Source organism: Osmerus eperlanus, chromosome 15 (assembly GCF_963692335.1).
Source record: "Osmerus eperlanus chromosome 15, fOsmEpe2.1, whole genome shotgun sequence".
NCBI lineage: Eukaryota > Metazoa > Chordata > Actinopteri > Osmeriformes > Osmeridae > Osmerus > Osmerus eperlanus.
Genome location: NC_085032.1, coordinates 17,019,907 through 17,032,824, shown reverse-complemented (window position 1 = coordinate 17,032,824; position 12,918 = coordinate 17,019,907).

The window sequence follows — 12,918 nt, the reverse complement described above, 5'->3', positions numbered from 1 at the left end:
TTGTCTTCCCTTTTTGTCTAGCCCATAACTCTGCCTAGAAAGGCCCTACATGCCCCAAACTTGGTCTGGTCTGCTCATCAGAGGTCCCTCTACGGGCATGTTTTGGATTGGATTTTTTTTTTAATTGACCATATTTGTCTTCCCTTTTTGTCCGGCCCATAACTCTGCCTAGAAAGGCCCTACATGCCCCAAACTTGGTCTGGTCTGCTCATCAGAGGTCCCTCTACGGGCATGTTTTGGATTGGATTTTTTTTTTAATTGACCATATTTGTCTTCCCTTTTTGTCCGGCCCATAACTCTGCCTAGAAAGGCCCTACATGCCCCAAACTTGGTCTGGTCTGCTCATCAGAGTCCCCTCTACGGGCGTGTTTTGGATTGGATTTTAAGATTTTTGACCATATTTGTCTTCCCTTTTTGTCTGGCCCATAACTCTGCCTAGAAAGGCCCTACATGCCCCAAACTTGGTCTGGTCTGCTCATCAGAGGTCCCTCTACGGGCATGTTTTGGATTGGATTTTTTTTTAAATTGACCATATTTGTCTTCCCTTTTTGTCCGGCCCATAACTCTGCCTAGAAAGGCCCTACATGCCCCAAACTTGGTCTGGTCTGCTCATCAGAGGTCCCTCTACGGGCATGTTTTGGATTGGATTTTTTTTTTAATTGACCATATTTGTCTTCCCTTTTTGTCCGGCCCATAACTCTGCCTAGAAAGGCCCTACATGCCCCAAACTTGGTCTGGTCTGCTCATCAGAGTCCCCTCTACGGGCGTGTTTTGGATTGGATTTTAAGATTTTTGACCATATTTGTCTTCCCTTTTTGTCTGGCCCATAACTCTGCCTAGAAAGGCCCTACATGCCCCAAACTTGGTCTGGTCTGCTCATCAGAGGTCCCTCTACGGGCATGTTTTGGATTGGATTTTTTTTTTAATTGACCATATTTGTCTTCCCTTTTTGTCCGGCCCATAACTCTGCCTAGAAAGGCCCTACATGCCCCAAACTTGGTCTGGTCTGCTCATCAGAGTCCCCTCTACGGGCGTGTTTTGGATTGGATTTTAAGATTTTTGACCATATTTGTCTTCCCTTTTTGTCTGGCCCATAACTCTGCCTAGAAAGGCCCTACATGCCCCAAACTTGGTCTGGTCTGCTCATCAGAGGTCCCTCTACGGGCATGTTTTGGATTGGATTTTTTTTTAAATTGACCATATTTGTCTTCCCTTTTTGTCCGGCCCATAACTCTGCCTAGAAAGGCCCTACATGCCCCAAACTTGGTCTGGTCTGCTCATCAGAGTCCCCTCTACGGGCGTGTTTTGGATTGGATTTTAAGATTTTTGACCATATTTGTCTTCCCTTTTTGTCTGGCCCATAACTCTGCCTAGAAAGGCCCTACATGCCCCAAACTTGGTCTGGTCTGCTCATCAGAGGTCCCTCTACAGGCATGTTTTGGATTGGATTTTTTTTTAAATTGACCATATTTGTCTTCCCTTTTTGTCCGGCCCATAACTCTGCCTAGAAAGGCCCTACATGCCCCAAACTTGGTCTGGTCTGCTCATCAGAGGTCCCTCTACGGGCATGTTTTGGATTGGATGAAAAAAAAAAAATGACCATATTTGTCTTCCCTTTTTGTCTGGCCAATAACTCTGCCTAGAAAGGCCCTACATGCCCCAAACTTGGTCTGGTCTGCTCATCAGAGTCCCCTCTACGGGCGTGTTTTGGATTGGATTTTAAGATTTTTGACCATATTTGTCTTCCCTTTTTGTCTGGCCCATAACTCTGCCTAGAAAGGCCCTACATGCCCCAAACTTGGTCTGGTCTGCTCATCAGAGGTCCCTCTACGGGCATGTTTTGGATTGGATTTTTTTTTAAATTGACCATATTTGTCTTCCCTTTTTGTCTAGCCCATAACTCTGCCTAGAAAGGCCCTACATGCCCCAAACTTGGTCTGGTCTGCTCATCAGAGGTCCCTCTACGGGCATGTTTTGGATTGGATTTTTTTTTTAATTGACCATATTTGTCTTCCCTTTTTGTCCGGCCCATAACTCTGCCTAGAAAGGCCCTACATGCCCCAAACTTGGTCTGGTCTGCTCATCAGAGGTCCCTCTACGGGCATGTTTTGGATTGGATTTTTTTTTTAATTGACCATATTTGTCTTCCCTTTTTGTCCGGCCCATAACTCTGCCTAGAAAGGCCCTACATGCCCCAAACTTGGTCTGGTCTGCTCATCAGAGTCCCCTCTACGGGCGTGTTTTGGATTGGATTTTAAGATTTTTGACCATATTTGTCTTCCCTTTTTGTCTGGCCCATAACTCTGCCTAGAAGGGCCCTACATGCCCCAAACTTGGTCTGGTCTGCTCATCAGAGGTCCCTCTACGGGCATGTTTTGGATTGGATTTTTTTTTAAATTGACCATATTTGTCTTCCCTTTTTGTCCGGCCCATAACTCTGCCTAGAAAGGCCCTACATGCCCCAAACTTGGTCTGGTCTGCTCATCAGAGGTCCCTCTACGGGCATGTTTTGGATTGGATTTTTTTTTTAATTGACCATATTTGTCTTCCCTTTTTGTCCGGCCCATAACTCTGCCTAGAAAGGCCCTACATGCCCCAAACTTGGTCTGGTCTGCTCATCAGAGTCCCCTCTACGGGCGTGTTTTGGATTGGATTTTAAGATTTTTGACCATATTTGTCTTCCCTTTTTGTCTGGCCCATAACTCTGCCTAGAAAGGCCCTACATGCCCCAAACTTGGTCTGGTCTGCTCATCAGAGGTCCCTCTACGGGCATGTTTTGGATTGGATTTTTTTTTTAATTGACCATATTTGTCTTCCCTTTTTGTCCGGCCCATAACTCTGCCTAGAAAGGCCCTACATGCCCCAAACTTGGTCTGGTCTGCTCATCAGAGTCCCCTCTACGGGCGTGTTTTGGATTGGATTTTAAGATTTTTGACCATATTTGTCTTCCCTTTTTGTCTGGCCCATAACTCTGCCTAGAAAGGCCCTACATGCCCCAAACTTGGTCTGGTCTGCTCATCAGAGGTCCCTCTACGGGCATGTTTTGGATTGGATTTTTTTTTAAATTGACCATATTTGTCTTCCCTTTTTGTCCGGCCCATAACTCTGCCTAGAAAGGCCCTACATGCCCCAAACTTGGTCTGGTCTGCTCATCAGAGTCCCCTCTACGGGCGTGTTTTGGATTGGATTTTAAGATTTTTGACCATATTTGTCTTCCCTTTTTGTCTGGCCCATAACTCTGCCTAGAAAGGCCCTACATGCCCCAAACTTGGTCTGGTCTGCTCATCAGAGGTCCCTCTACAGGCATGTTTTGGATTGGATTTTTTTTTAAATTGACCATATTTGTCTTCCCTTTTTGTCCGGCCCATAACTCTGCCTAGAAAGGCCCTACATGCCCCAAACTTGGTCTGGTCTGCTCATCAGAGGTCCCTCTACGGGCATGTTTTGGATTGGATGAAAAAAAAAAAATGACCATATTTGTCTTCCCTTTTTGTCTGGCCAATAACTCTGCCTAGAAAGGCCCTACATGCCCCAAACTTGGTCTGGTCTGCTCATCAGAGTCCCCTCTACGGGCGTGTTTTGGATTGGATTTTAAGATTTTTGACCATATTTGTCTTCCCTTTTTGTCTGGCCCATAACTCTGCCTAGAAAGGCCCTACATGCCCCAAACTTGGTCTGGTCTGCTCATCAGAGGTCCCTCTACGGGCATGTTTTGGATTGGATTTTTTTTTAAATTGACCATATTTGTCTTCCCTTTTTGTCTAGCCCATAACTCTGCCTAGAAAGGCCCTACATGCCCCAAACTTGGTCTGGTCTGCTCATCAGAGGTCCCTCTACGGGCATGTTTTGGATTGGATTTTTTTTTTAATTGACCATATTTGTCTTCCCTTTTTGTCCGGCCCATAACTCTGCCTAGAAAGGCCCTACATGCCCCAAACTTGGTCTGGTCTGCTCATCAGAGGTCCCTCTACGGGCATGTTTTGGATTGGATTTTTTTTTTAATTGACCATATTTGTCTTCCCTTTTTGTCCGGCCCATAACTCTGCCTAGAAAGGCCCTACATGCCCCAAACTTGGTCTGGTCTGCTCATCAGAGTCCCCTCTACGGGCGTGTTTTGGATTGGATTTTAAGATTTTTGACCATATTTGTCTTCCCTTTTTGTCTGGCCCATAACTCTGCCTAGAAAGGCCCTACATGCCCCAAACTTGGTCTGGTCTGCTCATCAGAGGTCCCTCTACGGGCATGTTTTGGATTGGATTTTTTTTTAAATTGACCATATTTGTCTTCCCTTTTTGTCCGGCCCATAACTCTGCCTAGAAAGGCCCTACATGCCCCAAACTTGGTCTGGTCTGCTCATCAGAGGTCCCTCTACGGGCATGTTTTGGATTGGATTTTTTTTTAAATTGACCATATTTGTCTTCCCTTTTTGTCCGGCCCATAACTCTGCCTAGAAAGGCCCTACATGCCCCAAACTTGGTCTGGTCTGCTCATCAGAGTCCCCTCTACGGGCGTGTTTTGGATTGGATTTTAAGATTTTTGACCATATTTGTCTTCCCTTTTTGTCTGGCCCATAACTCTGCCTAGAAAGGCCCTACATGCCCCAAACTTGGTCTGGTCTGCTCATCAGAGGTCCCTCTACGGGCATGTTTTGGATTGGATTTTTTTTTAAATTGACCATATTTGTCTTCCCTTTTTGTCCGGCCCATAACTCTGCCTAGAAAGGCCCTACATGCCCCAAACTTGGTCTGGTCTGCTCATCAGAGTCCCCTCTACGGGCGCGTTTTGGATTGGATTTAAAAAAAAATTGACCATATTTGTCTTCCCTTTTTTTCCGGCCCATAACTCTGCCTAGAAAGGCCCTACATGCCCCAAACTTGGTCTGGTCTGCTCATCAGAGTCCCCTCTACGGGCGTGTTTTGGATTGGATTTAAAGATTTTTGACCATATTTGTCTTCCCTTTTTGTCCGGCCCATAACTCTGCCTACAAAGGCCCTACATGCCCCAAACTTGGTCTGGTCTGCTCATCAGAGTCCCCTCTACGGGCGTGTTTTGGATTGGATTTTTTTTTTTAAATGACCATATTTGTCTTCCCTTTTTGTCCGGCCCATAACTCTGCCTAGAAAGGCCCTACATGCCCCAAACTTGGTCTGGTCTGCTCATCAGAGTACCCTCTACGGGCGTGTTTTGGATTGGATTTTAAGATTTTTGACCATATTTGTCTTCCCTTTTTGTCCGGCCCATAACTCTGCCTACAAAGGCCCTACATGCCCCAAACTTGGTCTGGTCTGCTCATCAGAGTCCCCTCTACGGGCGTGTTTTGGATTGGATTTTAAGATTTTTGACCATATTTGTCTTCCCTTTTTGTCTGGCCCATAACTCTGCCTAGAAAGGCCCTACATGCCCCAAACTTGGTCTGGTCTGCTCATCAGAGGTCCCTCTACGGGCATGTTTTGGATTGGATTTTTTTTTAAATTGACCATATTTGTCTTCCCTTTTTGTCCGGCCCATAACTCTGCCTAGAAAGGCCCTACATGCCCCAAACTTGGTCTGGTCTGCTCATCAGAGGTCCCTCTACGGGCATGTTTTGGATTGGATTTTTTTTTAAATTGACCATATTTGTCTTCCCTTTTTGTCCGGCCCATAACTCTGCCTAGAAAGGCCCTACATGCCCCAAACTTGGTCTGGTCTGCTCATCAGAGTCCCCTCTACGGGCGTGTTTTGGATTGGATTTTAAGATTTTTGACCATATTTGTCTTCCCTTTTTGTCTGGCCCATAACTCTGCCTAGAAAGGCCCTACATGCCCCAAACTTGGTCTGGTCTGCTCATCAGAGGTCCCTCTACGGGCATGTTTTGGATTGGATTTTTTTTTAAATTGACCATATTTGTCTTCCCTTTTTGTCCGGCCCATAACTCTGCCTAGAAAGGCCCTACATGCCCCAAACTTGGTCTGGTCTGCTCATCAGAGTCCCCTCTACGGGCGCGTTTTGGATTGGATTTAAAAAAAAATTGACCATATTTGTCTTCCCTTTTTTTCCGGCCCATAACTCTGCCTAGAAAGGCCCTACATGCCCCAAACTTGGTCTGGTCTGCTCATCAGAGTCCCCTCTACGGGCGTGTTTTGGATTGGATTTAAAGATTTTTGACCATATTTGTCTTCCCTTTTTGTCCGGCCCATAACTCTGCCTACAAAGGCCCTACATGCCCCAAACTTGGTCTGGTCTGCTCATCAGAGTCCCCTCTACGGGCGTGTTTTGGATTGGAATTTTTTTTTTAAATGACCATATTTGTCTTCCCTTTTTGTCCGGCCCATAACTCTGCCTAGAAAGGCCCTACATGCCCCAAACTTGGTCTGGTCTGCTCATCAGAGTACCCTCTACGGGCGTGTTTTGGATTGGATTTTAAGATTTTTGACCATATTTGTCTTCCCTTTTTGTCCGGCCCATAACTCTGCCTACAAAGGCCCTACATGCCCCAAACTTGGTCTGGTCTGCTCATCAGAGTCCCCTCTACGGGCGTGTTTTGGATTGGATTTTAAGATTTTTGACCATATTTGTCTTCCCTTTTCTGCCTGCCTGCCTCACCTGCCTGCCCCACTTGCCTGCCTCACCTGCCTGCCCCACTTGCCTGCCTCACCTGCCTGCCCCACTTGCCTGCCTCACCTGCCTGCCCCACTTGCCTGCCACACCTGCCTGCCACACCTGCCTGCCACACCTGCCTGCCACACCTGCCTACCCAACCAGATCTCCTTCGTTCTCCTTAAACCTTATTTCAAATAAACCAGTCAACCTTGCCTTCTGTGGAGTTGTGCATTTGGGTCCACCAGCCAGTAGCCAGTTGGTCCATCTTAACAGTACTTCAGAGATGACAGAGAATTTCAATTGCGATCTGAAAAATATAGGTGCCAAAACCACTGAGAAGAACTGTCATTACCAGCTGCATCACAGGCACTGCACTATCTATAATTCCAGAAATCTGTGTGTCTCCGACATCAATCGTAGGCACTGTGCCCTATCTATAGTTCAAGTTATCTGTATTTGTGTGTTTCACTGACATCTAAATCACTGACTGCATCACGGGCATTGTGTACTAATTATAAGATATAAGTACACCCATGAAAACTCTTGTCTTTCACTAAATATTTGGACGTTTGATATTAAACAATAGGTGATATGGTAAAAAAAAAAAAGCTTCCGCAAGCACACCTCACAATTTCTCCAGAATTGTACCCTCTCTTGTTGGTAAGTCTAATATGTTTGGAAAACAACATGCATCGTGTGAGAGAAGTTGCTCATTCGATACTTTCTTTATTTTTATGTTTTGTGCAAGAATTCTACGTATAATGTATGTGCAATTTAGTGATATTCCGAGATCTATTCATTAACCACTGTATCTTGTAGACCTAGGAAACAATGTGAAGCGATTATTACACGCTGTTATTTCCGTTTCCACTAGAGGCTCCGAAGTTCTTCTTTTCCACGGGTATTGAATCAGTTCTGTTTCTCCGACGAGCGCTACGATTCTGTTATGGGGAGAGCCATCGATTGTGTAGTTATTATTTAGAATTGAAATAATAAATTAGTCAAGGTGTAAAGTCGGATCATGAATTGAAGAATTTGAATGTCAGTTAAACGGTTTATTATGATGGTCGTGTGGATCAACGAGTTTTCTGCAACGGTGAGGGCGTACGAAGTTGTTATTATGCTGCCTCAAAGTAAAAAAAAAACGTGTTGAAAACTTTATTCCAATAAAGAAGAGAGATGGACATAACATCGACGGCATGTTGGAGGACGTCGGCTGTGGACGTGAGCGAGTCGGCTGTGGATGTGAGGGTGTCTTCAGCGGGCAACGAGGCCAGCAGTGATACAATGGGTTTGGAGGAAGTGCGGATGCACCTTACCTGTCTGCCGGAGCGGTACATGAACGCAAAGTTCACATTATCGGCGTATATGCTTTGTTGGACCGTGTTAAAACTGTACCAGGTAAGATGTCATAGATTTAAATGAGAAAATGTACTTCCTGTAAATCTTTAACCTCACTATCCATATTGGGTTAGGGTATTGTCAGTTCATAAATGTGACCTGCTCTTCACAAGAATCCGTAACTGACTAACATCTTTAATGTAGGATACTGGTTATCGCACATACCGTTGTATGACACTGCGTATGTAACCTGCTAAAGTGAAAATTGGTCTTCAAGCAGTGTTTTGTCACCTGAGCAATACTAAGCTTAGGTTAAGTGTATTTATCCCTGCTCAGGCAGTATACAACTAGGTTGGTTTGCTAAGCACTGCGCACACTTTTAATATTTCATAGTTTAGGGTTAGGCTACAGCTAAACCCTATTTAACCTTGAAACCACCAGCACTGGGCAGAGTTGAGGTAGCTTGTCAACATGTTAGCACTGCAGTAATATTAAAGTTGTGGTGGAAAATAAAAAATAAAATTCATGCATAACAAAACCTAGTTGTGTCATTGGTAGAAACCAAACAAGCGAGTCTCAAACATCCTCTGACAGAATAAAAAAAAAAAAAGCTGGATTTGCTGATTGTATTGTGGGTTGTCCAGACAGCTATGAAGCCAGACCACCATGTCAGTAACCTGGCAATGACCACCATGTCTGTAGCCTGGCAATGACCACCGTGTCTGTAGCCTGGCAATGACCACCATGTCTGTAGCCTAGTAATGACCACAGTGTTTGTAACTTAGTAATGACATGACCCTAGAGTCTGTAGCCTGGTAATGAACATAGTTTATGTAACCTGGCAATGACCACAACGTCTGTAGCCTGTCCTAACTCTATCCCCTTGGTTTACAAATCCTTTAAAAAACTTTTATAAACTGTACCATGTGTTCTTCATTGTCAACATCTTCTATGAAGAATATAGGACCTGGAGTCTTCTGTGCTTCCATTTTCAACTGTCAGTGTATTTTTTTACGGTTTGTAGTTTTCCAAGTATAAAGTTCGACTGTCATTGTTATGAAAACAAAACATTTGCCTCCTCTGACCTTCTGGATTAAATGTCACATGAAGGGCACAGGTGTGTTTGAGGGGTCAAGGTTAGACCTCGTTTGTCAGGGTTGCACCTACATCTTTTGCTGGACGGTTACCTGCTTGGATTACACAAGCTCCCATGAGTGGAGAAACACTTGACATTATTTACTGGTACTGCATATGAGGGTTATATACATTTATTCATTTAGCAGACACTTTTATCCAAAGCGACTTCCAAGAGAGAGCTTTACAAAACTGCATAGGTCAGAGATCATAAACAACGAGATCGCCTCAAAAACATTGCGGGTAGCCAAAACATGAAGCATACATTGTCAAATAAGTGCCAATGGGAAGAAACACAAGAGCATGCAGTAAAACAAGTTACAATTAAACAACATGAACCTTAAAAAGTGCAAGAGTGTACCTGTAGGAAAGCAAGCAACAACAATACAATTCACAGCGAGTACAAGAAGTTAAATCAGTTACAACTAACCAACAAGAGCAACAAGGGGTCTACTTCGTGCGGGGGGGGTCTACTTCGTGCGATAGACTAATGCGGGGGGGGGGGCTAGTTTGTGCAATAGACTAATGCGTTCTGCAGAGAAGGGAGACTGGTGTTTTGGAATGGAAGGAAGAAAACAGGACAGAGTAACACGGCGGATATTGCCTTTTTTTTTTACCACGTTGTTAAGGTGGCAGGCGTGTGTTGCTTAGGCGGCCGCCTTAACTGAAAAGTGCTGTGGGAAACCCTGGAAAGAGTCTAGACATTTAGTTGGGTCAGTCATAGAGGGTGGGTAAGTAGGCAAGGTGGGTTCAGGGAACGGACTCCTAAAGTCAGCGACTTTCTTCTCAAAGAAGGAGGACGAGTCGTCTGCTGTCAGGGAGGAGGGGGGTAATATATAACATGTAATATATATTACATGTTATATAATGAACTGACACAATCATAGCAATTTAGAATTGCTAATCAGAAACTGAGAGGTGTGACAGTTACTCTGCGTTCACACTGCAGCGGAGCGGGCGGCGCGGGGCGTCGGCTTCCAATTCATTTTCAATGAAACCAGGCGTTGACGCTCGCGTAGGGCATTGTGGGAAGGCGAGCGGAGCGTTTCAAGTTGGATTTTCTCAACTTTATGTAAATGAGGAGCGTGAAAACGCTAGCGTTGGCCAATCGGATTGGTTTCTTGTAACGTAGCAACAGTTCGTCATGGTAAACATTTCTAGGTTTGACAATTTCAAGATGGAGGAGAAACTTTTCGTATGTGTCTGCACACCCAGTTCTGTTCAGAACAAAGTTACTAATGTGACGAGCCTGAATTTAAAGAATACATTAAACTAATAATGCATGGTGCATGGTTGCCGATGTCGTCATTGTTCCTAGTGTGTTTTTATAGCCTACTTTTAAATTTAGTCTCGTCACATTACGTCACTGTTCTGTGCCACTGCTAGCTCGCTAGCCCAGCCTACAAACGACTGGTTGAGTGACCGGTGGCGTAACATGTATTCTACTGTAACCTTGCACTAGTAAAATCTTGCACTTACATAAATGTTGTGTAAAAGTGGTATTTTGATCGATATTGTGAGTACATGAACCCAAATCTGCACGCTTGGCCATGACTACAACAGTGACCTTAGAGAACTACAACTCTGTATTAACTTGTCTAACACGCCCCCGAGCGTGGTGTACTGTGGGAAGGCGAGCGATGCAGAGCGTTAAAAAACGCTGCAGTGTGAACGCAGCGTTAGGGCCTGTTGAATTTGCTCCAGATTACCCTGTTATGCTGACAGTCAGAACAAGCAAAGTCTTGCCCTGGGAGGGTTAGGGTGAACCTCAGTGGTACCAGCCAATCACCACAACAGTGCCAGCCCAGCCAATCACATCTCAGCATGCATGGCTCCACCTCTTTTGTCAGTCATCATCCATTGCCATGTCAATGGTATTTAAGATTTCCACTTCATTAAATGTAATCCTTAAAGTGATGCTGTAGAGAGGACCTTTTAGTTCTCAACTCGGATAGCTGATCTCCAAAGTATCCAGGTAAATTACTGACCATAGTTGTAGTGGTGGCTCCACCCCTTCCTGTTGCTCCCACCCCTTCCTGCTGACAGTTCATGCCTGAACATATGTGACAATGTTCTGCTCTCTTCCTTTTATCTCCTCAGAGACTACAATGCCCCGCCTGCCCACCTGGCCCCGCCTGCCCACCTGGCCCCGCCTGCCCACCTGGCCCCGCCTGCCCACCTGGCCCCGCCTGCCCACCTGGCCCCGCCTGCCCACCTGGCCCCGCCTGCCCACCTAGCTATGGATGCCCACCCAGCCCTAGATGCTCACCTGCCCAGCTACAGGTACGATCGTTTCTTCTTCTCTGCTGAGCGATTTAATTGGATACATGAGTTGTGGTTTGGAGGGATTCAGGTTTATTTATTCTGGATTCTTCTGGTGTGTCAGATGGATTAAGGAGGTGGTTAGGATGGATAATCCTCAGTTGATAATAATAATATGTTTGTGTTTTGTTGGTTAGTTGGGTGGTACTAGACCGAAGTGGAGGGTGCAAGCTGTCGCGGTCGGCATGACAACATCTTGTGCTTGTTTGTTGATCTTGAACATGAGTCATGAGATGTCCCCTGTGCTTGATTCAGGAAGTGCACTATACTGAAAGATTGATAAAACCTACGCGGGAAAAACAGGTTTTCAAAATTATTTTTTTGTTTGTTGCTTTGCTAATTGTCTACCATCAGAAATTAGAACAGTGGATTTGGTTTCACATATACATACACCAGCCAACAGCCAACTTTGTGAAACTGTTCAGATGTTACAGGAATGTTTTTCTGTTACCTGTTTGAAGTTTGCTGGATATATTCTAATGTGTTTTAAATCCCACAAGGCCTGGCAGAGTCACATCTTAGTTGAAGCTCAGCCCCCCTCCACTTTCCCCCACCAAAATCAACCACAATTGTGATTTTACCTAGCCACACCCAATAACACTTTTGTGGGAAAGATTGTTTGTTACTGTAAGCTGTGTTACACTGTAGGTCTACTCTGTCTTTGACAGGTGTTTTAGTAAACCTCCATCAAACACACCAGACAGCTTCTTTGTATGCCTGTTAACATTTACAATGTCAGCCACTGTTTTGTCACAGATCGTCTTCAGGAACGTAATAAGCTGCAGGGTGTCCCGTAGAAAATGTGTTAGTTAAGTAAGTAAGTAAGTAAGTAAGACTTTATTTATATAGCACATTTCATACAAGAATTGTAGCTCAAGGTGCTTTACATAAAATCAATAAAAACAATAATACAAGTGATAAACAATTCAAACAAAAATAAAAATCCCAATAAGATCTCTGTTCATGAGAGAAAACAACTTTAAAAAGTAGGAAAACCCTTTTGAGATAAAATTACTTAAATGCTTCGGTAAAAAGGTAGGTTTTAAGCTGTCTTTTAAAAATGTCTAGAGTGTTTGCTTCCCTAATATTTATGGGTAATTTGTTCCATAGTTTTGGGGCGTAATTGACAAAGGCCGAATCACCAATCTTCTTATGACTGCTTCTGGTGACCTCTAATAGGCCTGCATTTGATGATCGCAGTGTTCTAGCTGGTGTGTAGTTTATAAAGGAGTTAGCAATGTAGCTATGTCCTTGTCCGTGTAGAGCTTTGTATGTGAGGAAAAGGACCTTAAAGTCAATTCTGAAGGTAACAGGGAGCCAGTGTAAAGTAGCTAGGACAGGACTAATGTGTTCTCTCCTTTTAGTTTTGGTTAATAATCTAGCTGCAGAATTTTGAATGAGCTGTAGTCTTTCAGTGGTTTTCTTGGGAAGACCAGTGAAAAGTGTGTTACAGTAGTCCAGCCGGCTGGATATAAAAGCATGAATTAACTTCTCTGCATCATTTTGGTTTATGAATGGTCGTACCTTTGCTATATTCCTCAG